A 27,965-nucleotide genomic window follows, 5' to 3' on the forward strand; every position below is an offset into this window, starting at 1 on the left:
CCCGTCCTGTGGTGGTCTTCTGGTTCAAGGGCGGAATCCTGTTCATGCTGCGTCTTTGTCCCTTGTAATTCTAGCCGCTCCGGTCGTCCCTTCTCTCCCACTCTCTGCCAGCCATCGAGCAAGTCCATTACATCTGCGGGGTGTTTGAAGATCCAACTTTTGCTGCCGTCTTCTACACGTAGTTTTGCAGGAAACAACATAGCGTACTTGATTGCTTTGTCCCTCAAAACTTTTTTGACCTCCAGAAAAGAACGTCTTTGTTTCTGAACTTTGGCGGTGAAGTCTGGAAAAAACGTGATCGTGCAAATTTTCGTATTTGAGGGGGAGGCACGCCGAGCCGTTGGAGGATATGGTCTCATTCTCGAAAGTTGAATACTCTCACCAGGATAGGCCGGGGGGGCCTGGCTTAGGCCTGCCCCCAGGGATGCGGTGGGCTCTCTCAATAGAGAAGTAGTTGGAGAGGTGTTTAGGCTGTAGGTGCTTGGTCACGAGATCTTCCACGAAAAGGTCCACTACTGACCACTCTGCTCTTTCCGGCACCCCGAGGATGCGAACATTATTACGCCGCTATCTCCCTTTGTAATCGTCGAGTTGCGTCACAAGGAGCTCAGTGAGATGTTGTAGTTCATAGATTTGTTTTTTCCATATAGAAGCGTCAGTGACCAATTCTTGATTGACATTCTCCACCTGCTCTAAGCAAGGATATGTCTGTAGCGACAAGTCTATGCGACCCTCCAATTATGTGCGCACGTCGTTGATGGCTACGAGAACATCTTGGAGCGTGAGCAGCTCCTGAACACTAGCCGTCTGTTGGGTGTCTTGGTCCGAGGCCGCACCAGGCTGTCCCTCATCCTGTGTCTTCTGCCATGGAAATTTGTCGATATTTTGCTGGTGCGCACCTCGGCTTCCCTTGGCCGTCGCCATTGCGGACTTCTGCCTGTGGACCCCACAGCAACGGGTACTCCCCGCCATCTACCGTGGCGAGAACCACGTGACCTGTCAGCTTCTCTCCTCACTACTGAGCCCAGTCTCTTGTCAGAGGGCCTTTTAGGCCTAGGCATCAAAGCAAAGTGCTCCAGTGCCTAGTTTTACTGCCAGGTGAAGGGTCGACCCCAGATGTTGCTCCACTGCAGAGGTAGTATTTATTGGTGGCCTCGAATGGTCATGGGCCTCTTGTTTGGCCCCCGTCACTCCCCACAGGACCCAGTCCACTTTCATAGGGGTGCACCCCCGTCAGGGCCGAAGAGGTGGTCGACTGGTGGCTCGCCTCTAGTCAGAGGCACAATGGTCGGTGTCCCGGGTCAGGCCCCCTATATACGTTGATGAGCTGCCCTCTCCACCACTTCTTTCCTAATCTATGGGGACTCCAAATTAAAAGCAGTTCTCACCTTGGCCGCCGGTAGCTCCCTGCGCAGGGCCCTGGGTCAAGGAAGCACTCAGAATCCACTCCACTGGGGAAGCGTATAACAATAGAGCCTGGCCATGCTTATTCTCATTAATTCACTCATGGCACAGAGTAGATCGAGTTATGCCTCCCCTCGTCTTCATTTCAGTTATCAGGGGTTCCGATCTAGCCCCAAATGATCCGCGTCTTGACTCTCTCTCTGCTGGGGAGGGGAAGCCAGCGCCCTGCCCGAGCCGACAGCCGATTATGCCTCATCGGTTTCCGGGGCTCTCCGTTTGTCTCTACGCTTGTGGCCAGATGATCGGGGCCCCCACCTGCAGCTATCCGCACGCTGCGTCACCGGAGCAGAACAGGTCTAGGTTGTGTGCCCAGGCACACCCTCATGCGTCCGGGCGCCTGATGACTGGGGTCCACGGTCGCCGCACTTCCACAGGCCTCAGTGTCAGCAAGAGCTACGTCTGTCACAAATCGCTGTCAGGACTGCGAAAATCACTCCTCGCTGCTTCTGTGTCCTTTCGTATAGGAAATTCTCCTCCTGTGACCGGATATATGACAGGATATTTTAGGGAATCGGAGACGCGCTAAAGAGCGACCATTTTCTCCAGCAGTTGGCCACGACCCCCAAACTGTGATCTTTCTTAAATCAAAATGTATAGACCAACAAAGAGTTTTAGACTCACACACTCACTGGTACACTGTTGTTGAATTAAATTAAACTGTTTAATGGTGCTGATTGGTAGAGGATTGAAACATTAGTCAAGATGCGCTGTCTCCAAATTCTGGGGGGTGCGTCCCCAAATCGCACTCTGAGACTACTTGAAATTAAGTTATTCCGAAGGTGTAAAGTTCTTTACAGGGATTCTTTTTATTTATTCTGTTTACTTTTCATATCTTGCATTCATTATTCATTTGATAATATCCGTTTTAAGTGATTCTGATTTAACTCGTGTATCTGTAACATAAATACGCCCAATGCATTTGGATAGCCTAAAAGGCTTTGGGCGTATTTATGTGACAGATACATGAGTTTGATCAGAATCACTTAAAATTGATATTATCAAACGAATAAATGAAAAGAATCCTTGTAAAGAACTTTACATCTTTGGAATAGCTTCATTTCAAGTAGTCTCAGAGTGCGATATGGAGACGCCCCCCCGAATTTGGGGACAGCGCATCATAGCTAATCTTTCTTAAAGCCACGATGGGACTTCAGGTTAGGGACGGTGGCGTTAAATTTTGTAGGACGAATTTGAGCCCTTTACTTTGTGAACAGGAAAAGTTACTTTTTCAGCCATGAGCTGATGCTAAGACCACCCCAGCCACTCTTAGCATCGAGACGTTGAACTTACTACATGCTTATTGTCCTGATATGAGAGAAGAAAACTGTAAGAAGTAATGTGACCTTGAAATAAAGCAGTACTTAATTGGAGCCTGTGGTTTCCAGTGCTCAGTACTGGCATTTAATCATCAATACGAGTGCTTTTCATGAGCACCAGTTAAGGATGCATGCATTTAGGAGGAGATTAAGGGCCAGATGTAGGTGGCTAAATACCGGTCGATAATGCCGAAATTCGTTAATTATCTGCGTTACCGACCGGTATTTAGCCATGTGCGATGTAGGGAATACCGAACGCCATTGCAAATAAGGAATCGGTAAAAATAAGGGAAACTAGTTACCGATTCCTTATTTAGCGATTAGCAGACACCGAAACCCCTAAATACCGAATCGGTAAATAAGAAATCCTTAAATAATCGCAAATGTGATGTACCAATAATCGGTAATACCGAATTTTCGAATTTTCGGTATTTAGGAGTCGCTAATTACCACTGACTTAAAGCAGGTGGTAATTAGGTGCACTGCATATAAACAGCCCCAAAATGCAACAGTGTGAACACAATGGCGGCCCTCTACGTGATAGCAAGGCGGCTACGTTTGCGAGCAGCAGGACTGAGGATCTGGAGACGGGAGGAGCGCGTCTACAGACTGCGTGTTACACTGTTCCAAATGACTGAGGCTGAAATACATGAGAGGTACAGGCTACACCCCCAAACCATCCTAGACCTGATACGGGGCCTGCACCCACTCCTGGAGCATCAGACACCAAGGGCGCACGCCATACCAACACATGTTCAGGTGCGCTGTAGCCTGCACCTACTTGCATCAGGAAGTTACCAGGGGGTGATAGCTGTGGCAGGTGGTGTGTCACAGAGTTGCCTGTCCCGTTTCTTCAACTCCTTCTTGGGTGCCATGATGCAGAGAATGCATCACTACATACGCTTCCCCAGCGCACAGGCGGAACTGCAGAAGACAAAGCTTGATTTCTACCAAAAGGCACAGTTCCCACATGTAATAGGGTGCATTGATGGGACCCACATACCAATCTGCCCACCTGCAGCTACAGAATACATATACCGGAACCGCAAATCTACGCATTCCATCAACGTGCAGGTGATATACGATGCGGACAACATCATCACTGACATCGTGGCCAAATTTCCAGGGAGTACCCATGACTCCTACATATTCAGGAACAGTGGGATCTACACACGTCTGGCTGGGGGTGAATTTGGAGAAGGATACCTGCTAGGTAAATCAGTGTGACACACCCTGATGTGTACCTTGGATGAATGTGCTGGTGACTCTTATTAATGGCACTTCCTTTCCCATTTAGGTGACAGCCCATATGTCGTCCGGGCATTTATCCTAACTCCATACCTCAACCCTTCCACCCCAAGTGAGAGAAGATACAATGTGGCACATTAAAGCACGTGCAACGTTGTGGAGCGCACCTTTGGACTTCTAAAAAGCAGGTTCCGTTGCCTCCACAAAAGTGGAGGTGCGCGTCAGTACCGCCCCATCATCTGCTGCAAAATATTAGCAACATGTGCCATGCTGCATAACCTTGCCACAAAGAAAGGAACAGCAGTGGAACTAACTGACTCTGAGGACGAGGGTGAGGACTGTCCACAGCCAGAGCACAGCGCAGCAGGTGTGGCAGCAGCACCAGATGGGAGGCACAGACGGGCTGAGATAACACGCAACTATTTCTGAGTAAGTAAGGAGACACAGCCAGTTACTGTAAGTGAGTGATGGTGTTTAATTATCATAGCACATCACCACAACATGAAGGGCATCACATGCCAGGCCTAATATAAATGCAATTTCCAAAACTGAAACGGGTTATACCACCCATTTCGGTAAACCATGTGATGGCTGGCATTACTTCCTGCGCCCAGGTGCTGCACTGCTGTGTTCCTTGGGCACACTGTCCTCACTGCCAGTCTGTCCTGCGGCAGCGCTGTGCCGTTCGCTGCGCCTCCTGGACTCTGTGATAGGTGGCGTGATGCTACTGCGGCTAGTAGCCTCTTCACTATCCCCCCATCACCTGTAGTGGCTACCTGGTTGGTCTGCAGCACTTCTAGTGCACTGGTCACTGTGACCAGCCCCCTTGCCACATCACGGCTGCAGTGGGCCATCTCCTCCTGCATGGCCACCGAGCGCCTGCAGAGCAGAGAGGTGGCAGTGGACAGGCGGTTCACCGCCTTGGTGTAGTTGTCAAGTTTCTGCCTCTCCCTGCGCCTTGCCAAACGGTCCTCATCCAATTTGCTGCATAGCAGCCTCACCGCCTCGGTCATGTCCCTCATGCCCTCAGCCACAGTATTGTTCATGGAACAGATGCCCTTCTCTATTCGCAGCATGTGCCCATTCATCTGTACCATCTGCCGCTGGACTGACCTTATGGCTTTCCCTTGCAGGTGGTGCACCTTTAGCAGGTTCCCCTCAAGACCGGCGAACACACTCTCATCATCGCCCTGTGAAGCTGGACTGGCTGCCCTTGACCTGCGGTGTCTGGCACGTGTGTGGGTGAGCTCTGTGGGGGACTGTGAGCCTGCACCGTTGGCATCCTCAGCCACCGTGGACTGTTGTCCTCCTATGCTGTCCTCCTCGGACACCTCCATCTGCTGGAGGCTGGCCACTGCATGCCTCCTGGCTCTCGGTGCTGGTGGCGTTGATGGTGGCGGTGGTGATGGTGATGGTAGTGGTGGTGGTGATGGTGATGGTGGTGGTGGTGGTGGTGATGGTGGTGGCGGTGGTGGGGTGGTGTGCCCTGCGGGTGACTGGACCTCCTCCTCTTGTGTCCTCTCTGTCCTGGCTGCCTTTCCTTTGCTCCCCTCTGCAGCCCTGCGTGATGGCTCGCCTGTGAAGACAGAATGTACATTTGCTCACTTATCTGGCAGCATTTGTGTAATAATACATTTCATGCCTGCCAATCAAAACTGACTGTCCTCTGCTTGCTAATTGCTGATGTGTGTCACATGCCTTTGGGTTCAGTGGACTGACTGTTCTGACATGTGTTACTTCTGACTACATCTCCCATAATGCATTGCTGGTTTTTAGTAAAACATATACTGGAGTGGGATTCACAATGCCTCATTTGGGATTGGGGTTAGGGAGTGGGGGGCACAGCAAGCAGTGCATGCATCTTACCTTGTTTGTTGCCAGCTCTGGCTGAGCTGTCTGCATCCCCAATCCCACTCACACTCTCCGGCTGGAGGGTGGACTCGACCAGGAGATCCAGGGCAGTCGGTGCAGGTGCTGTGTTTCTCCCTCCACCTGTGCGGTTGGCTTGCTTCTGCCTCTCTGCCGGCCTCTCCTTAGCATGCTTCCTCAGGTCATACCAGCGTTTTTTGAGTTCCTCAATGGAGTGCTGGGTTACTCCAATGGCATTTATTTTTTCTTGTATGACAAGCCAAATCTGCCTTTTCGGGGATTGAGGCACGTGCAGAGACTGTTTCCCAAAAAGTTTGTTGTGGTCCTTAGTGACATCCTCAATAAGGACCTCCAGCTCCCGCTCGCTGAATTTGTGCTTCCTCTTTCTTTCAGCTGCATCCTTCTCCCTCTCCTGGTTGTCCATAGTTGTTCAGTGTTGTCAGCAAATAGTTTGTTGAGTTGGTCCTGGCTTGTTTGCTGTGCTCCCTGCCTCACAAACAGCTTCAGGATCAGTGCAGCTGCATGGGTGTGGCCACCTCCTGTTTGGGAGGTAATGAGGATGCACAGGATTGGCTGATTCGACAATTACCGATTTTTTAAATTACCGAATCACTAATTACTGATTCGGTATTAAGGAATCGGTGATATCGATTCGGTAATGGGGAATCGGTATTTATTTTTACCGATTCTTTCCGAATCGGTAATTTTTACCGCTTATTACCGATTCGGTAATTTTTACCGAATTTTTACGTACATCTGTAATACCGAGTCCTTAATAGCGATTCGGTAAAAATCGCTATTAAGGACTCGGTATTTCAGGATTACCTACATCTGGCCCTAAGTGATTTGGCCAGAATCACAGAATGTTGAGCCGATGCCGAGACTTAAACCTGGTTCCCCAGCTCCGAAGTCTGCTGCTCTGGTCATTACACCACATCCTCTCCCCGCTTTCATGGCTAGTAGTTGGGTCTGTTTTAGGCGGCACTAAGGAGAAATGGGTTGGTGCAAGCTGCCTCCTGACGAGATCCCAGGCACTTTTACAAATTAACCACTGAAGTAAAGAGGATCTTTTACATATCATGCTCCCCTCCTTCCGTCACTTCTTAGCCCGCTGCTCACTTTGAATTTTTGTGATTTTGATCAGTGCTAACTGAACATGAGTGGCTGAATCTCCAAGAAAGAAATGGGCCACCTCAGCGGTTAATGGGGATTTTGTAGTTTCTTTTCTCGGGGTGGGGACTGACATCATGATGGCATTGCGAGAGAGGCTTGAACAGATTGAACAGAAAACCATTTGCTATGTTGAGATGTAGTTCTTTTCTTCTCTTTTTCTTACCTTTCTATTATTTGGGAAAAATATTCTTTATTCTTTTTGTGCTCAGAGAACAATCACATGCGATATGTGTATAATGCCAGCTGTTCAGAAGGCACCATGCTCTAGACTGTGCAACATTGGATGTATCTTTATGCTTCACAGTGTTTTATGACATGCACAGCATGGTAACTATAGCCTGTCGTGTGCACAATTTATGTATAAAAAAACAATAAAACCCTTCATGCAAAAAATAGTTAACATAATTTTAATTTACGTAAATAGCTTCTGAAATGCTACTTCTTGCTAAAGAGGAGTCTTAAGAACTTATGAAATGCCTAATGATAAGTGAAAAAAATAATTTGTAGCTCTGCACACCTTCAGGAAGAACCTTAAGACCTGGCTCTTCGGCTGACTCGGAGCTCCACCCCCTCATCTCCCCACCCCCCACTCCGAGCACCTTGAGACCCTCTCGGTGAGTAGCGAGCTTTAAAATGCCCAGATTGATTGATTGATCGATTTGTACAGCAGTAACAAAAAAGCCAGGAAGGGGTAACTTGTATGATAAAAAGAAGACCCATGGACACATGACAAAAGTAGAAGGAGTGTTAGTAACATATTATGTAGGGGGAGTGGTTGGTTGTCTGTTGATAAGAAACAGCAATGTATTATCCTATTCAGACTCATTGAACCTCTGTGCAACATCTTTTTTACTTCTTTAAATGTAAATTTTAAATTCATTATTTGTTCACATTTCTATTTTTTATGGTGTAATTCTTCATATGAGACCTTTTGATTGTTTATTAGCCAATGGTGGGCCCACATGCCTTTCAGTTGTCATATGTAGTGAGCACAGCCAACCACTGTGTAAGATGTGTACTCCCGACACGCAACACAAATCTTATGAAGTTGCAGTAATTTTCAGAGACCCATTTAAAGATGAGGTATGAGCTAATGAACTCACTGAGACTAGGAAAACATCTTCAAAGACTGATTTAATTACCGTGGATGTCACCAAATCAAATATTTGGTGCATTGGATATTTTTGGTCCATTTCATAATTGGTTGGGAATGCAGTTCCCAAAGTTCTGAAACTAGAAATAAAATGCAAACTGAATGAAAACTGAAAAGGAAAAGTAGAATAGTAGGATGAGTGGAACAAATTGATAGAATCTTGGGGCCAGATGCACAAAGCATTTTTCTGGCCGCAAATAGGCTGATCTGTAGAATCGGGCAGTTTGCGTCCAGAAAAATGCTTTTTCAAATGTACAAATAGCAAAATGTGATTCAGGATCTTGTTACCAACTCACATTTTTCATTTGCGATTCGGTATTTGAAAGGGGCGTGTTTATGGTGTCCCTTCCAAACATCGAATTGGTATGTTATGTGTAGTGTCTTGTGAATATGAATAGCAAGACTTCTGGTCCCTCATGGACTCCATAGGAGAATGACATAATTGGTTGGGTGTGTCTGTATGGGGTTAATAAAGTTTGTTATGCAGTGCTGGAAGTTAACGGTTGTGCTCTGAAGAATAAAGACGTGCACTGCAGAGCTCTGTGTGTGGTGTGGTCATTTGCATGCTACCAGGTTGGGGAGGACGCTACAACTGATGACGAATAGGGGATGGTTGCTCCGAAGAAACAAGATTGCTTTCCCAGAGAGTTTGCAGAGGTCCATAAACTGCTTGTGTGTGCCAGATGCGCCTCGGTCGAAGTGAAGAAGTCTACGGTTGGTGTGTGTGGAGTCAAAGCACCACTCTAGCCAGTGCAAGATTTTTACAGAAAGCAAAGGCCCTATGGAGAAACCTATTTACAGCCCGCCAGAAGTCTACTGGTAAGACTGTGAAAAGAGATACTGCACCACAGCGTAACGCAGAGCCATCGTCCATTCAAAGCAGAACCAAGTATGAAGACGCACTAAAGGCAGCGACAGCCAGGTACAAGCAAGCATTAAAGGCAGAGACAACAAGGCTCAAAGGAACTCTAGAGGTGCAGGTGCAGAGAGTGCAAGTGCACTTACCAGCATGAAGGAAGAAAGTGTCACCAGACCTAAGATCAGGCCCTGGTCAGAGGCGATGCGTCCCAAGTAGTAGGTGGCATCCAATCTGACGGAATGCCTGTCGAAATAGTGATTTTTTTCAAAATGGCAGCAGAAAGGAGCATCAAATACGGCACAGCTGCGTTTCTGAAACCACCCCTTCCCTTCAATTTCGTCAAAAAGAAGAATATTGGTGCCAGATGGACTGCATGGATCGAAACGTTCGATGACTTCATAGATGATCTAGAAGAAGAAGATGACAAAAAGATCATCAAATACTTAAACAACCTCGTAGGTGACGGACTGAAAGAAGTGATCAAGAAAATGCCACAAGCTGATGGAATATATCACTTTCTAATTAAGAAGGAATTGCAAACAAAGTTCAAACCAATGCCGAATGTAGGCTATCAAAGGTACATCTTCAAACAAAGCAAGACAGCAAGCTGGAGAAACGATGGATGAGTTTGCGGAAAGACTTGATATTCTAACCAAGCATTGCAAGTTCAACAAATTCAATGATGAAGAAGCCATACATCTCAGAGTCATCAATGATTGCCTATCCGACTTGTTCAGATGGCGTATGCTGAGAGAGAAGCTCAGTCTAGAGAAGGTACTCACGACTATGAGAGTAGAGAAATGTGCAGATCCAAAAGTTGCTGATATGGAAGCTGGAAGAGTGACTCAGCATTGAACATTAAAAGTTAGCAGAGAAACAAGGTCGAGGCCCATAAAGTGATGCCTCAGAGAATAAAAAGAAGTTGTGTTACCGATGTGGATTCTCCTTCCAACACGAAAGTAAATGTCCAGCCATTGGACAAGTATGCAAATGCTGAGGTAAAGGTAAACATGCCATAACGGTTTACAAAGCAAAAGAGAAGTCAACAGCGTCATGTCGAGAATAGAAAATGGATGCCAGAAAATTCCAGAAGTACTTTAACCATGCCCATAAGACCAACACTGGCATCAATTGAGGCAAGTGGAAACTAAATGAAGTCGATCATCATCAAAATTATCTTCTAAAGTCTCTTAAATCTCATTGTCGAGTGCCAGTGAAGAAGATAGCTGTGTGATGATTATGTCAACCCCTAAATGGTGTGCACATGTAGTTTTGGCTGCATTCAGAGAAGAACTGAAGTCCGAGAGAGATTGCCACATGAAACAGCCAAATTCATTTGGATAGTGGCCTAATATCACATTAAGGCTGAATGGTTGTTTCATAGCTGATATAATCGACAACGGTGCATTAATAAACATCATGCTGGCAGAAAAATACATCAAACTGCCTCCGGTGCCCCGTCTCACACCATTGAAGACACAGATATACATGTTTGCTGATTCCACGTCATTGCAAAGTCAAGGAACATTTGTAGAAACTATGCAATACAAGAAGACAAAAGTACAAAGGCCAATTCATGTTTTTCAAGATACTTGGTCAAGTGCATACTTAGTTTCAGTACTGTTGCTGACATGGGGCTGATCTCTACCAATTATAACGTGAATCCCAAGTTGAAATAGTGAGCGAGTTCCTGTCATTGTTTCATAGACTGGGAAAGCTTAAGACAATGAAAGTGCAACTTCACATTAATGAGGACATTCAACCTTTTGCTGAACGACATCGTCAAATTGTTTTCCAATTACAGGAAGTTGTTGAGAAAGAACTGGAAATGCTCATTGAATGCTCTAGTGGTCTGTCACCATGGGTTTTGCCCATAGTGGTAGTGCCAAAAAAGGACAGTGGAGGTGTTGTGTACATTTGTGTTGCTATGTGCCAAGCCAACAAAGAAATTGAGAGAGAATGACATCCAGGTCCCCACATTGCAGACATGATTACACAGCTGAATGGTGCCCCAGCCTTTTCCCGCCATGATCTGAGCAAAGGGTATCATCAACTTGACCTAGAAGAAAACGGCAGGTACATCACTATCTTTTGGACCCATGTTGGTTTGTGCATATATAAAAGACTACGTTTTGGGGTGTCGTCAGCTCCAGAACTTTTTCAGGATGTTTTTCGCCACATAAAACATCCTGTCACACAAGCTTTTAGTTACAGTGGTGATATGCTGGTATTCAGGGCCACTAGAAAGGAATACGACAAGTATGCCATTTACTTGCTGACATAGGTATCACTTTGAATGCAGAAAAGTGTGAGTTTCACAAAAAAAACTCAAATTCTTTGGGCATATTTTCGCAGAAAATGGGATGACACCAGATCCGGCTAAAGTGCAAACCTTATCAAACACTTGTCCCCCCAAAGGATGTCAACATGCTGCGATCTTTCCTCAGCATGGCCAATTACTGATCCATGTACATTCGTGTTCTTGCCATAGTCAGTTCCTCCTTTGAGAGATTTAACAAAATGGAACACTCTGTTCAAGTGATCATGTGAATGTGGTAAGAGCTTTAAGAAAATTAAACATACAATCAAGAACACAACTGAAATGGCCTATTTTGATCCAAAACTACATACTGAGATTGTGGTAGATGCAAGCCCGGTGGGGCTGGGTGCGATCCTTGCTCAGCACAATGGACACAACAATGCTCAGAGACACATTGTGGCTTATGCAAGAAGGAGTCTATTGCTGATAGAACATGCTTTTTCCCAGCGTGAGAAAGAAAGCCTTGCTGTAGTGTGAGCTTGTGAACACTTCCACGTGTTTCTATACGAAAAGCACTTCACCCTTATCACTGATCACCAGGCATCGCTCACCGTTTACAGAAATCTGAAAACAAAGATACCCCCTCGCATCGAAAGGTGGGGGTTGTGACTGCAAGAGAGAGTAAGGTTACACTATAGTGCATAGGACAATGGTAAGATCAAAATCCCACTGACTATTTTTCAAGAGTACCTTTGCAGTGTCGCAGTGCAATGTCTAAAGCAGCTGAGGCATGTATTAACTTCATAGTAAAGTCAAACACGCTTGCAGCAATCTCTGTGGAACAAATTCTTGCTACTGGGAACACCGATCAAAATATGCTTGCCCTCAAGGAAATTTTTGCACATTAATCTTGGAGGAAACATACTCGATCTCTTACAGATGACTGTGGATATCAAAAGTTCAAAAATGTGAGAGAGGAACTTTCTGTTACTCAAGAAGGCATTATATTACGAGGTTCGAGAACTGTCAGTCTTGGAAAGTCAATCACATGAGACTCATCACATTTCAAGCACCTGCCTCTCTTCTATGCCTCATCAACCTAATATGATGAGATCTGGAGAATTTGTTCGAGCACGCCGTGGACTTATGGAAGAACTATAATGTAAATATGTAATATTTGCACTTTGTATTTAACAAAGGGGTAGATGTAGGGTTCTTTTGAATATATATTGCCGGACCCTTCTGGTCCCTGATGGACCCTGATGTGTCTGGATGTGGTTAAGGAAGTTTATGAGGCAGTGTGGGCAGTTAACAATTGCGCTAAAGAATAAAGACGTACACTACAGAACTCTGTGTCGTTGTCATTTACATGCTACCAATGCTACCAGGCTGGAGAGAAGGCTACAGCATAAATTACTGGTTTGCAACCGAACTCCAGTCGCAAAACAGTATTATTTTACCACCAGTTTAAAACTGGGGGTACCCCATTCGCTAAGGGGGAGGGTCCCTAAGGGATCTCTTTCCCTTTGAGGATATAAATGATAATATTTTTTAAGGGTTTCATTTTTTCCTTTTTAAATGCATCCCATAGTCCTTTAAGGAAAACATGCTGCATTTAAAAAAAAAAAGATTGCTATATTAAAAGGCAATTGCAGACATAGAAGTCTGCTGACCTCAGCAGGCCACCATCGCAGTGTGACTGTGATTCCCAATGGGTTGCAAACTGCAGCCTAACTCATTAATATTTATGAGGTAGGCCGATTTGCTACCCATAGGAATCCCTAAATGAAACTCAATGCATTTTTATTCATTAGGAATACTGATTTCCTAACTGTGACTCGAAGAGAATTGCAATTAGGAAATTGGTGTTCCTAATAGTTCGACATCTGGCCCAATGTTGTGTAACATGCAAAACAAAGCTCCAGTGCCCACTGAGGAGAAATTGCGATTGAGGCTTGAGAATTGAGGCTTAAGGATTGCAGCTATGGAAATGCTCATGGTGATAAGAGGGTACTGCCAATAACATCAATGTCGAAGTGAATGGAGGTCAGAGCACCAGGCATAATAGAGACATGGAGCAGCGCACTTGATTGTCAAGTACAAGTGCACACAGACACATTGCAAACAGCAAAATATAAAACAGGAATTGAGTAGGGTCCTCAACATTGCTCTCCCTAGGGTTTCGTTTTAATTTATTGTAATAGTTGGTAATACCGTGAAGTACATTCCAGGGACAAACTCACTGGTTGTAGTTGGTTTAAAACAGCCACAAGGTTGTCAGTTTCTATTAGCATGGCACAGGCGCAGGTACATCAGTATCAAACAGGCCGCACAGGTGATAACAGAGGGCCCGGTTCACAGAACTAATTTAAGACAAATCCTAAACTTACTACCATTTTGGTATTCACAGAAGGCACTTACTCATTTTGGTATTCACAGAAGGCACTTACTCATCAATGAGTAAGTGCCTTCTGTGAATACCAAAATGAGTAAGTGCCTTTTATGAACAACAAAATGAGTAAATGGTAGTAAGTTTAGGATTTTGTCTTAAGTTAGTTCTGTGAATCGGGGCCCGAATAACTAAAGACCTATCCTATGACTATCATTAAATTCTTGAACAGAATCTCTTATTTGTTTAGAGGTGTGAACATGTAGTTGTATTTTCTATGTCACGATGATTTACAGTTCTTAGAATGTTCGCTAATCTGTGTTAGAAGGTATTGTTCTTGTTTTGAGCCAAGAAGCTGTGGCCCTGATCCTGCTCAACCTCTCTGCTGTGTTCGACACCGTCTCCCACCACACCCTTATCGTCAGAATCTTAATCGTCGGTGTACAGCAAAGCGCCCTCAAGTGGATCTCTTCTTTCTTCTCAGGATGCATACAGAGCATCTGACTGTCTCGCTTCACCTCTGTACCAAAGAACATCATATGCAGCGTGCCACAAGGATCATCCCGCAGCCCCACTCTGCTCAACATCTACATGACGACACTCAACTAATCCTTTTACTCACTGAGGGCCCTTCCAACTTCCAAACTAACTTCTGCAACGCCATAACTAACATAGCTAAATGGATGAGAGATAGCTGCCTCAAACTCAACTCCGACAAAACAGAAGTACTAATCTTCGGGAAGAACACCTCTGTATGGGACCACAGCTGGTGGCCAGCAGAACTCGGGCCAATACCCACACCAACACACAAGGCACACAACCTCAGCATCATCCTCGACAGCCAATCGACCATGAGACGACAAGTCAATGCAGTCACCTCCTCCTGCTTCCACGCCCTCCACATGATCCACAGACTCTTCAGATGGATCCTAATCAACACATGAAAGACCGTCACACAAGCCCTCGTCACCAGCTGCCTCAACTATGGCAATGCTCTTGACGCCGGAATCTCAACCCAGCTCCTCAAAAGACTCCAGACCATACAGAACACTGCAGCAAGTCTCATCCTGGACCTCCCCAAACGGACCCACATCACCCCTCACCTCAGAAGCCTCCACTAGCGCCCCATCTAATATAGATGCCAGTTCAAGATCCTCACACACGCATGCAAAGCTCTACATGATCAAGGACCATCTTACATCAACCATCAACTAAGGTTCCACCTGCTCACAAGACACCTGAGCTCCACCTCACTTGCCCACGCACACACCCTCCACATCAGTTGCACCCTGAGCGGGGGGCGCTCCTTCTCCTTCATCGCTGCCAAGACCTGGAACGACCTGCCCCTCCACCTCCGAAGAGCACCCTCCCTGGCGGACTTCAGAAAAAAATCAAGACCTGGCTTTTCGAAAGACATACAGCTCCTCCAGCGCCCAGATACCCTTGGGGTGACAGTGTTGTGCTATGCAAATGCTGATTGATTGACATATGGAAAGTATTTTCATGTTGAGCCTCACACCCTTTTAAACCTGTACCTATTGCTGAGCCTTGTGCAGCCGTGTCTTTTGGGTGTTTGACGGCGACTGTTACAGCGTGTGAATAACTGGTGAAACCCCGAAACCGGTCCTAGAATGCTTGTTTCCAGTATAGGGAGGATCTGGCTTGGCAGTTTGGGCTGGACTGTTCCCATGAGGCACAGGGTCAAGACTGATTTGCATATGGCTGGGTTCAAACTGGAACGGCATGGTGAGCAAACAAACGATGGATTTAGGCCCAGATCTCTGTACTGGGGTGAATGTATGACATTGTTCTGCATTCTGTCCATCAACTGTTGTTTTTGCGATAGGAATAACCGACAGCAGTGAGCCCGGACCGATGCCTACAGAGAGACTGTGGATGTAAGCCAGCGCTCACACGCTTAGTCCACCCTCCCTGCCATGCAAAACAGCCGCCCGGTGCACACCAGCCCTGCTGGGCATCACGCGCCGGGAGCTGGTGAGGGACACCCCGCCATGGCACCCAACTGGAGGGGGGGCCGAGCCGCGGGGCCAACGAAAAAACCCGTAGCGCCAGCTCAAGGCAGGCTTGCGGTCTCCCAGACCCAGGTACACCCCCAGCCTGCTACAGCACCATGCCTGGCAGCCTGGCCTGTGCCATCGAGCGGAACCCCAGGAGGCCCGACCCGCGACCGGGTGAGGCCTCCCCGACGTGTCGCCAACAAGTGGCCGTGGGCATCTTGCAGAGCCCGGGCACGGAAAATCCAAGCTGGCTGCATCAAAACAGGCCCGCAGGGGTGGGGGGGTCGAGGTACCCGAATTGCCTGGAAATTCCTCACCTGCTCTGTAAGCGCCTGCAACCCGACACGAAACCAGGGGGGGCACAGTGCCAGCCGGCACAGCGGGCAGAGCCTCCAGAGGTATCCTAAGGTCTCCCCCAGTGATTTCAACCCTCCGGTGCCCCTCAGCCCAAGCGGCCCGCGATTGCGACCGACCCCATGCGGGCCTGGTCCGCTGCGGGCAACGCCGTGAATCAGGACACCCCTCTGGGGAATATAACCCCCCCCCCCGCATGAGCAACATTATCACCGAGGGCACAGCGCAATAATCTGGCATTTGTAAAGCGTGCAGCTACCTACCAACGGGGGTGTCCCGGCGCTGTACTTATACCGCAGAGGAACCCATCCTGGCTTTCCCTGTGAAGTGTCCACTCCTGGGCACCCCCAAGGTGCAGCCAGGCATCCCCTGCGCTGTTGGGGCCGTCGTGGAGATTAAGCAAGCTATTGCCCAGAGTTGCAGAATGGGACCCAAGATTAGAATAGGCAGCGAGGCGAGAAATATAAGGTCCGAGGAAATAAAGCCCAAGACCCACCGAAGCGGTAATTGAACCCTGGTCTCGGGCCGGACCTCTGCATCATGGTCTGCCGCTCTGACCATTGAGCCACACTTCTCCACTGGTGACCTTGGCAACGGTGCAAATTCAATCAAGTCTAGGGACCCCCACATGACGGAACACTGATGTGGACCTCCTGGGAGGAGGAAGGCTCATGCGGGCCGGGAGCGGTCAATCGGGAAGTGGGCTGCCCAAGAAGGAGGAAGGGGTAACTGGGAAGTGGGCCACCCAAGAAGCACAGCCAGCTCTCCCCTCTTCCGAGCGGGAGCAGCCCCCCACCACTGGTAAACACCCCATGGGCAGCAGGCGGGCCACCATCAAACCGCCAAACCCCTGGGTCCAATTCGGGCTGGCAAACCCAAGCTGGGATGCATTCAGTATGCCTCCTGCTCTGTGCCCCCCCACCTGGTCAGCACAGTGATGGCCTTCGGTCAGGGAAGGGTGCCATTGTCGTAGCCCTCTCTGAGCTGGCTACTCCCCCTCCCCCCATGGCTGGCCACCGCCCAGCCAAGGCTGGTCACCCAACTCAGCCTCAAGGGAGGTGAAGAGATGGGGCGGATCAACTCTCACAGCAACTGTAGGTAACTCCTAGGTAAGACCGTGACGACGACAAAGGGCATCCACACGACGGCATGACCAGCGCGAAAAAGAGGATGCCAATATGGCAGGGGAGTCCTATATACCCCCCTATCCTCTGCGCGCAGGAAGTGACGCAGGCCAGTCTAGGGGGGCTCCTCCCTGAATCCCCGCAACTAGAGAAGGGGGTGGGCTAGTGCCCAGATGGCACTAGAGTGCCGCCCTCTTGAGTGGCCCCCTGCGTGGGCCACGGGCAGCCGCAGTTCTTCCGCAACGTTATCTGCAGATGGACAATGAAACCGCTGCGCTGAGAATCACAAATCTCGCCATCAGTTAGCAGATGTTGACATTTTACCACACAGCTCCATTTTGCCTCCTCTCGTGTAAAATATGGATGCCCTTTTGTTTGTAAATATCTCCTTTACTTCGCTGCTGTACATCTCAGTCCTTAGGTAAACAGGGTGAAACAATGGCATGGGAGAGCTTTCCAATCATTTGTCAGACTTCAAAGGCCAACTGTGGTTCTTCAAACACTCAATGGCTGAGCAGCCAGCAGCAAGAAGCTATCACCAACACACCGCGCTCTAGAAAATGGCGCAGGATTCCATAAGCCAGCAAATTCCACAGATAGCGCCTGGTGACATGTGCTGTAGCATACTTGAAATAAGAACACGCCAAGTTCACGCTTTACAGCCATGACATGCTCATTGTACGTGAAAGGATGAGAGCATCTTTAAACAAGCATTTGCAAAGCCAGTAGGCCTGATGTTGGCTACAAGCTTTTAGGCTTTGTAAATGCTTGTTCCATTTGGTCATGGTTTTTGCAAAACTTTATTTTGCAAAATCAGTCCGTCGTCAATCTAAAATAAAAACATTGGCTACAAGTAAAAATATTTTTTGTTCTGAAAAAACATACATTGCAATAGTAGCTCCTCACACTGAAGGAAACTACTTTTTTCTGTGGATGTGCTCTTTATGAAATGGGTAAATGCAATCACAGTGAAGTTAGCCAATTTAAGTAAGTGGGCTGACCCACTGCCCCATACTGTATTCTGTAGCAGGCAAAAGACAAATGTGAATGGCAGAATAAAAAAAAACAATGGATGAAGAGGGCTTCCTGAAAGCCCCTTTAATGAAACAAATTATACATTTCAATTAAAAAAATCTTGCCAAACGCCAGACTTCAAAATACAGTTGTGTACAGCAGTTGTTCAGGGTGCATTAGGAAGGTACAGTAATACGTATTCTGCAGCAGTATGTTGAAATAGCCTCATTGTCTAATCCCTGCATCAAAGGAACACACAAACAGCACACAATTTCCTGTGTTTATACAGCACTTTTATCTAAAGTATTTTACATAGAATACGTTTGTAAACAGAAATTCTGCTACAGTTGGTACTCATTGCATTAACCTGGTATAGGTAAAGGGTTTAATCTACACTGGTAAAGGGTTTTATCTCAATCCTTGATTCTCCTACCAAATCGCTCAATCTCCCCTTTGCACTGTTCCTACAGTGCGCTTTCTGGTACCCTTTCTTTCTTGATGCCCCTACCTTTACCTGGACCAGCTCCCAACTGCCTGCCCCCATGCAGCCTCTAGGTCACAGCTTCTGGGCTTCACTGCACCCAGTCTATCTCCCCGCACTGCGTGCTCCCCTATTTGATCTTGCCCGCCACATCTGCATCGCTGGGCCCTCCCTGGCCTTCCTGCCCATCCTCCCACTATGCCTGGATCTGACCTGATTGCTACTGGGTGCAACTCCTTCACTATCGCTTACCCTCCCAACCTTTCCGAGTCCACTGCAAAATCCTTTAAACACTCCCTCCTGAGAAGACACCCTGAGACCATGATCTCTGACCTGTACTTCAACGCCGACAGGGGCATCATTACCAACGACCTCATATTTTACTCTATGAAAACGGTACTATGGCGCAGTACCTTTTTTAATGTGCTGAACGTACACAATGCCAGGAACATCCCCCATGGTTCCAAACTCACGATTGTGCCATCCCATACCCTTAAAACCGACCTTACCATTACCGCTTATAAAAACTGCATCATCTTGATCCAAGCATCAGACTCCGATCTCAATAAATTCGCTGACTTTTTCGCCACCCTTAATAAACTAGTCCTTAACTCCTCTACGTACCCCCTGGGCCTGTCACCCCATTACTTCCTTCGCAGCGCCGGTACACTCAACTCCAATCCCAAAAGTAAGGGCCTCCCACCTAGACCTACTAATGCTGCTGCTTCTCCCTCATCCACACCCTCTTTCCCTCCCTCTGGTCGGATTGGCACGAACCCCCCCCCCCCCCATCGTGCTCCCCACTCAGTCCAATTTTAGAGACAGCCTTTCCCCCAGGGTGTTCAGAGATCTTCCTTCCTCCTCCCCAACCTCTAGCATCAGCCACTAGGTTTTCGCCTCCACCCCCCGCTAGCCAACCTCGCTCCTTGCCCTCTTGCCCAGTAATTAACAACCACCTCACCCTCAGCTCACTGACCTTTCCCCCTAGCATTCCCGGATCCCCCTCCTTTCGGAGATTGCCTAGCTCTCCTCTCTCCCGGCCTCCCGGTAACCCACCATAGGGGGGTCGAGCTCCCTCGCCTGGCCTCCCCCACTTGCCAATAGACACCCTGCCCGCAAGCTCAACCCTTATCCTTGGACTTTGAAACCCTGAACACCAGAGCATGCAGCATAGTTCAGAGAATCCAGAAATCCCTAGCTGATCCGAAGAACATCCTTCTCCTCACTGAACACTCTATCACCACCTCCAAGCCCTCTCTTAACTCTGTCCCCCCTTCTCACCTTACCCACTCTCCAGCCCATGCCGCTGGCCTGCCGACACCTTCGCCCTCGCAAACTTCCTAATCACCTCTCGGAGGAGGAGACCCTAATCCTTCTCTCACCATACTTGAGCCCCCCCTGACGCCCCCTGTCCTCCTGACAAGGAAGTTGACTGCCTGATTCTCACTATCACAATCAACACAACCAGATTATCATCCCTCCGTAACAGAGGGGTAAACAACTTAACAAAAGTTTCCCTTAACTCCCCCTCCTTACAACATTCGTTCTGATGCCCCACTCTCTGGCCTCCTTCTTAACTGCCGGTCAGCTGCGAGACACGCCTCGGACATCGTCGCCCTCATCCTTAACCACAACACCGATGTAGCTATCCTAACCGAGTCATGGCTCTATGAATCCTCATCTCCCTACCTTGACCTATTGGTCCCGCCCAACTATTACATCACCAGACTTGACAGACAAATTAAGAAGGGGGGAGGCATTGCTTGCATCTACCGCTCAGACCTCCTCATCACAGAAGTCCGCGCTGAACCTTCGGATTCTTGCGAGTATCTTGCCCTCTCCATTAGTAGTACCACTTATCAGCTATGCAAACTTCTACCAACCCCCAGGCAGGAACGACACTTTCTTGGACCTCCTCATGGAAATCATCACTGCTAAGGTCTCGCCTCACTCCAATGACAATTTCCTCGGTGACTTTAATATGCATTGGAATAACACCAAAAACTCCTGTCAAAGCTTTCCTTGCCGATCATTCACTCACCCAGGCCTGCACCTTGCCTACCCACACAAAAGGCGCTACTTTGGACTGGATTATCGCTAGGGCTTCGGCGGTCAAGCTGAATTCAATAGAGCCATGTGACTGGTCGGACCACCACATCATCACCTTCACTATACCTGACCACTGCCTGAAAAAACTTGGGCAACCGATGAATCCAAAACGCTGGCTCAGAGACTCTAAGAGCCTGGACCTCAAGAAACTGACAGCCCGCTGCGGGAATGAGCTTCTCCCCCCCCCCTTCCCCCGAATCTATCTAAGGTTAACGACCTCACAGATCACTACAACTCGACCATGACTAACATTTTGGACGATCTGGCCCTGATTAAGCTCAAAAGGTCCCAAAGACAAAAACCCTTGGTTCAGCTGACCCCTCAATGATGAAAGGAGAGCTCTCCGTCTGAAAGAAAGGAACTGGAGACAGCACTCTCAGCCTCTCTCCTTAAACTCCTCCGTCAGGCCAGAAATACGTACAACAAGAATATCCTTTTGTCCAAAAAAGAGTTCTTCAATTCAGAGCTGGGAAATTACAAGAACAGACCACGCAATCTTTTTGAAGTAGTCAAACTTCAATCAAAAAAACTAGCGAAATCATCAAAAGAAACCACTAAATCCACAATAACCTGCGATGAATTCCCCTCCTTCTTCATAACCAAAATCAACTCACTTGGTAACAATCTCAATGCTTCCACAAACTTCCCTCTTTCTCCGTCTGGGACCCTTCTCTCCTCTCGTCCCCACCAAGCAACACCCAAAAACAAGGCTTACAGGTCCAAATTCGAACTTTATGATGACCATTCCATCTCGAAAATTCTATCCTCCTTAAAACCGAACATCCACTTAAACGACCCGCTCCCCGCTAACTGCTTGGCAGTGACCACCTCACTCATCGCTCCCATCTGAACTACCATTATCAATGCTTCCCTTCTCCAGGGGACCATACCCAACTCACAGAAAACCGGGCATGTCTTCCCCATACTAAAAAAAACCACTCTGAATCTTGAATATCCCTCTTCTTGCGAAAGTACTGGAGAAATGTTTGTAGCTGCAACTAAGCCAACACATCGCCAATTTCAATCTACTCGACGAATTCCAATCTGGGTTCAAGCCTGGGTACAGCACTGAAACTACTATTCTTCACATCGTACTAGCCCTTGACCAAGGCAAAACCTGTGTTCTGATACTTCTGAATCTCTCCTCGGCACTCGACACGGTCAACCACGAGAAACTCCTTGAAGGCCTCGAACACAGGATGGGCTTAGGAGGTACCGTCATCAAATGGTTTGGTTCCTCCCTACAGAACCGCACGCAGAGATTCCTTGTCAACAACAACCTATCTGCTTCCTCCCCGATCTCCATCATTGTTCCGCAAGGCTCCACTCTGTCCCCTACCATCTTCAATCTCTACCTCGAAACTTTAGCTGAAATTCTCCACTCGGCCAACATCTCCTTCCACATGTATGCCGACGATACCCAGATCTACATTAAAATCTCCTCTCTTGAGGACATCACCCATCTAAATGATGCCCTTAAACGGACTGTCCATTGGCTTGCCAACAACCAGCTCAAACTGAATGCCCAAAAAATTTAGTTTCTTCTCATCTCCCCCCCCCAAAAAATCTGCTGACATGCTGGAATGGACTAACTCCATCACAGCACTCAACTGCACCCCTACCATTGTGGATTCTGCCAAATCTCTTGGGATTATTTTGGACCGCAACCTGAATTTGATTGAACACATCAACGCGATGGCCAAAACTGCCAGATTCTATCTGATCTACTTGAGAAAACTGAAACCATTCCTTGGAACTGCTGTGCAGGCGTTAGTTATCTCCAGAATCGAATATGGCTGCCCCATACTATCTGGCCTACCTAAGACTTAGACTGCCCCCCTAAAAACTTGCCTCCACGCATCAGCCAGACTCTTATCCGGTTCAAAAAAATTTGACCATATCTCACCACACCTGAAGGCCTTGAACTGGCTTCACCTTGAAGGCAGAATTCAACTCAAGCTGGCCTGCATAACTCACAAAGCCTTGTACATGAACTCCCCGGCATATCTCGCCCATAAAATTGTGCTATCTGGGAGATCCAGAAACTCCCGATCCGCCAGAGACCATGTGCTTCAGCCACCCCGCTTCCGCAAGGTAAAAACATACAATCGAGCACTCTCCTGAGCTGCGCCAAGAATCTGGAACTCGCTTCCTCCCTCCATCAGAAGAATACCTTCCCTGGCACTCTTCAAAAAAGAAACTAAAATCTTCTTAATGAGCAAATTCCTCCAATAACGCTCCCTCGTGCACATACTGCCTTTTTCGTGTTTTTTTGATCTCGCTTGACCTGCTACTTGTAGCAACTTTCACTCCTTCCAATGCGGCCTGATCTTTGTACATATCTTTTACGTCCTATTGTAATCAGGAACTGTATTGGCACTTGTATATATCCACAGCTTTGTCCTACATTTGCAATTTCCCTAACCCCCATCCTTGTATTCTGCCCACGCCATCCTGTACTTGCATCTGTACCATTTATTATATATATCTCTTCCTTGTGCCCTATTGTACTCAAGTCATTGCTGTTTTTGGAACTGTATTGACTCTTGTATATATCCACGGCTTTGTCCCACTAGTGACTTTTCCCTATCCCCATCCCTGTACTTTGCCCTGGCCTTCTTGTACGTAACGTATCTTTCCTTGTAAAGAGCTCTAATACCCTAACGGGTCATGTTCTCGCTATATAAATCTTTAAAAAAAAAAAAAATGTAAAACTGCCATGATTTGATTCTGTGAATTGCACTCACATGCTGATCTCAGGAGTGAGCATGTAACTCACTGAGCTATCTTTCCACAAAGTTGAATGCAGCTTGATGCCTGGTGCATAAAGGGTCTTGGAATAGAAAGTCTGAGTCCACAAGTTGTGCAGTGTAACTAGGGATGCCATAAAGCATGATTGTATGACTAAGGTATTTTCCACCTACACGTGAATCTGCTGCACTTATACAAATATATTCCTTCAGCAGTGGTGGACGGCACAGATAAGAACAGTGGGGCAGGCGGGTGTGGGGTAGGGGTCGGGGAAGTCGACATACGACAGGAAAAGTTAAACTAAATTAAAAAAATAAAACGACTTACTTTGCGCCCGCAGCTTCACCAAGTCTGCAATGTAGCGAGTGCAAGATAAGTATTTTTTTTGTATTTAATTTAACTTATCCCATCATATGTCAACTTCCCCAACCCGCCACCACGCCCCTCAACCCCCACCACCTAACCGCTCCTACAGGTGCCTGCCGCGACTGTCCTTCATCTGTTGCCGAATTTTCAGATGTTAACCAAAAAAACAATATAACTCAAATGGCTGAAAAGTAAATAATATGTACACCATAAGAGATTCAATACCACACCCAGCATTTATTGAACCTACTCTGGTCACCTTCAAATGCTAGAGGTGGGCGAGGCAACAAATTAACTGGGAGAGGCCAGGCAGAGCCGAGGCATGTTTGGCTCTGACTCTAAGAGCCTGTGGGTTAACCCAGCCCTGAAAATATCTGGAATGCAAATCTTATAGCAAAAAATATTCCTAGATTATGAGAAGCTGTCTTCATAATTCAAAAAGGCTATTTCTTTAAAACTCAAAAGCGTTTTAGCTTGTCAGATCAGATTACATCCCTGCATCGCGAGGTATTTAAAAAAGACAGTTCTGAAACAGAAACTCAGCAATATCCCTGCCCCCACTCTAACGACAATGCGATTAGTAAACGAAGAAGCATACCTGTTGTCATTGCTAATTCCATCTGTATTTATCCATTTATATTTTGGGTTTTGTGTAAAAATAAAAGAAGTATAAATAGTACATTTCCACATTTATTCAAATGATAAATTTAAACTCTCATCTGAATGTATGACAGATTTCAATAATATGAAGACTCACAGATGATAATCTATATACTTATATGAACATATGAACATTTTAGTATCAACCTTTTTGCAAATCTACTGGAGTTTAAGCATCATTACTATAATGTATTAATTTTTTATTACCTGTCAATCTACACAGCTATTGGCCTAACAGTCATGACTGACAGTAGTTAGAATCACTCACAAAAGAGACTGATTTCCATTTCTAGCCACATTTAAATATAGATGAAGATAGAAAAATAAATGGTTTTCTGTCTGCACTTATCTGTAAAAATCAGAAAAACCGGAAAACAGGGAGTCTTATATGTGATATACAACAAGAACGAGGGCGTTGAGAAAGTATGTGCCTAGGGCCGAACAACTTGCCTAGAAGAGAAGACAGGATTAAGCCCTGATTTTCCAGCTTCACACTGTGCAATTAAGCCACTAGATGGGAATCCCTTTCTGACATCAAAGGTTAAAGGTTTGTCCTGAATTCTTGGAAGAGAAGATTAGCACATGGGTGACAGGCAGAATCCGAATTTTATTTTTAGCAGTTTCACATAGCACTAACCTTGCCCACAGACATGCAAGCCCTTCACAACAGACAGAATTCTTCACACACTTTTGTGTGTCACAGGGCTATTTGCTGGTATTTACAGGATACGGAGCTGAGGCCGTTATTCGAACTTGGCACTCTGTCACATGGTCATTATTCATAGCCACTAAGTCACATGGCCTCCCGTCAAAGCTCAGCTCCTTTGGGCTTGAGGTTACAAGAGGGCTATAAGTGGCTCACCCACCTCTGTCAAATGCTGTTGCAGCAGCGGCCGCCATATATAAAGGGTTGTGGGGCGAGTGGGGTTGTGTGGGGAGATTTACAAATACATTTTTTAAACAAAAGAAAAAAAAAAGTACCTTTTGCTGACAGCCGCCTCCAGCTTTCGCATCGCGTCTTGCCGCCTCTCCTTGTCTTCCTGGGTCTCAGCAGACCCTGGGACCCAGACTCCCATCCAATCAGTACGGGAATTGGTCTGAGCAGGCAACAAAGACGCCCTGCTCAGACCAGGGAGTCTGTGGGGTTTCTCTAGCCTGCCTGCTCAATGCAGCTGGGCTTGAGAACACCTAAGTGCGCATGTGGGTTTTGGTCGGGCTGAGACTGCCGGCCAAATTACATATACACACTTAGGGAGTGAAGTGCACTAACTCTCCTCCTCCCCCGTTCCATAGCTGGGCCCCTCCCCTCCCAGCACCGCTGGCTAAGAGCTGACAAAGGTAAAGTAAAACGATGCAAGAGCATTGTTTTATTTTACATTTGCTGGCTTTGGGCCAGACAGTGGGGCGAAGCTCTTCCGCCATTGCGGAGGAGCTGCCACTGTGCTTTTGTCACGAGTCCAGAAAACTAGCATTCAACCAAATTAATTTCTTCAATTGTAGGAGCAGAAACTGGAAGGAGTGGCAAGGGGAAAATAAGGGCTAGGGGAGAGAGTTAGAGAGAAAAAAAGACACAGGTTTATATATTAGTTTGCGCTGTGGACACAACAGTCTCTCTTATTCAGCACAGTAGTCCACCTCAGGTCTTCATATTAAAAAAGTTGCCAATGGTTAATGCAATACCAGGGGCGTAACCCAGGTCCCCACAAGACCCTTCAACACTTCAAGGAACCCACCCAACCTTCAGGGACCCCAGTGAAACCTAAACCAATGAATATTTGTGAGATATAGGCAACTCAGGGTCCCTCTTCACATTCTGCAAAAGTGACACAACGGCGGCGCAAATGTGGCGTACGGGGCTTGTAAATCTGCCTCTGTATTCTCAAAGTGTAACAAGCCCAGAGGATGAAAGGATAACATTTTCCAGGGGCAGCAGCATAGCGCAAAGCAGCTGCTGGGACAAGGAAATATCCCATGCACATGGTTATAGAGAGTGTGCACCCTTTCCTCAAACTCCCCATAGCAAACTGTAGTGTTTTTGAACCCCACCTCAGCACACATGGTAACCAAGCATGTACCTGGATGCACTTCCATGATATGGAGTGAGACACTTAGAAGGGCTTCTGATATGTCCACCTTCCTTTTGAAGAGAATGACCACTGCCATCTCACCAGGCTGTATTGATAGTGATGGCAGAGAACTGCTAAACCTCCTGAGGCGGAAGCCGGGAGACGATTGAATTTTTAAAACTGTAATTTCTGTGTCACTTTAAAAATAACCTGCACTTTTAACTGCGCACTCACCCGGCAAGAACCCCCACAGCGGGCTTGAGACACGCCAAACAGCGACCCCTTCGCTGCACCGATTCAAGGAACTGAGGCCACGCCCACTCTCAGGCCACGCCCATCCGGCCCCTTTCCACCCATAAAGATGTGTAATCACCGGACGCGCAGCGGACGGGCGCAGCGGGCGCGCCGTCAGCGCGCCGAAGGCGCGCCAAAGGCAAGCCCGTCTGGGCCCGTCCGGGCCCAGCCGGCCTTAGGCCCAGTCACTCTGGCCGTGGCAGCCCCCAACAACCTGACCTACACCCGGGATGACTTGCTAGCCTTGAACACCAACAAACATCCCTCCTGCTCGCGCATCCTAACCGGAGACACACAATTCTCCGGCTGTGACCGCTGTAACTCCGTCAACCAGACCATGGCATCAAAGGGTTTACTCTTAGGTCTACTTAACTGCAGGTCGCTTGTGAAACACGCACAAGAAGTAAACCTCCTAATTACCAACATTAGCCTAGACGTTCTGTTCTTAACAGAAACCTGGCTTACCCCCAGTAGTGGCCCAGACATTGTTTTAGCACTCCCCCCCGGGTACGTTATGTGCTCACAGAACAGACCAGAGGGTCGGGGAGGTGGACTTGCAATAATCCTCAAAGACACTTTTACCTGTCGAACGTCTGATGGCAACATCAAGGGCTATGAAAGCTGCCACTATACCATTACAATCTCCCCTGTCACCTCGATATCAGGAACGCTGATATATCGCCCACCAGGCAATTTAGGGGACTTTCCGACCAAAATTGCTGACCAGACCTCCGTCAAATGCACGTCTACAACTAACTACCTATTATTAGGAGACCTCAATGTACATTTCCTGGACCCAGACGACAAACTGGCCAATGAACTACTCCAGGATCTTACCTCAATGGGCCTAGATCTTAAAAACCCACAGGCCACCCACGAAAAAGGGCAACTGCTCGACCCCATCCTTTCCAACATCCCCAACCTTAGATCCCTTGACCATATCCCCCTTCCCTGGACGGACCACTTTTTGGTTCCCCTAGTATGGGACATTAGTACT

The sequence above is a fragment of the Triturus cristatus genome, chromosome 6 (genome assembly GCF_964204655.1).
Source record: "Triturus cristatus chromosome 6, aTriCri1.1, whole genome shotgun sequence".
NCBI lineage: Eukaryota > Metazoa > Chordata > Amphibia > Caudata > Salamandridae > Triturus > Triturus cristatus.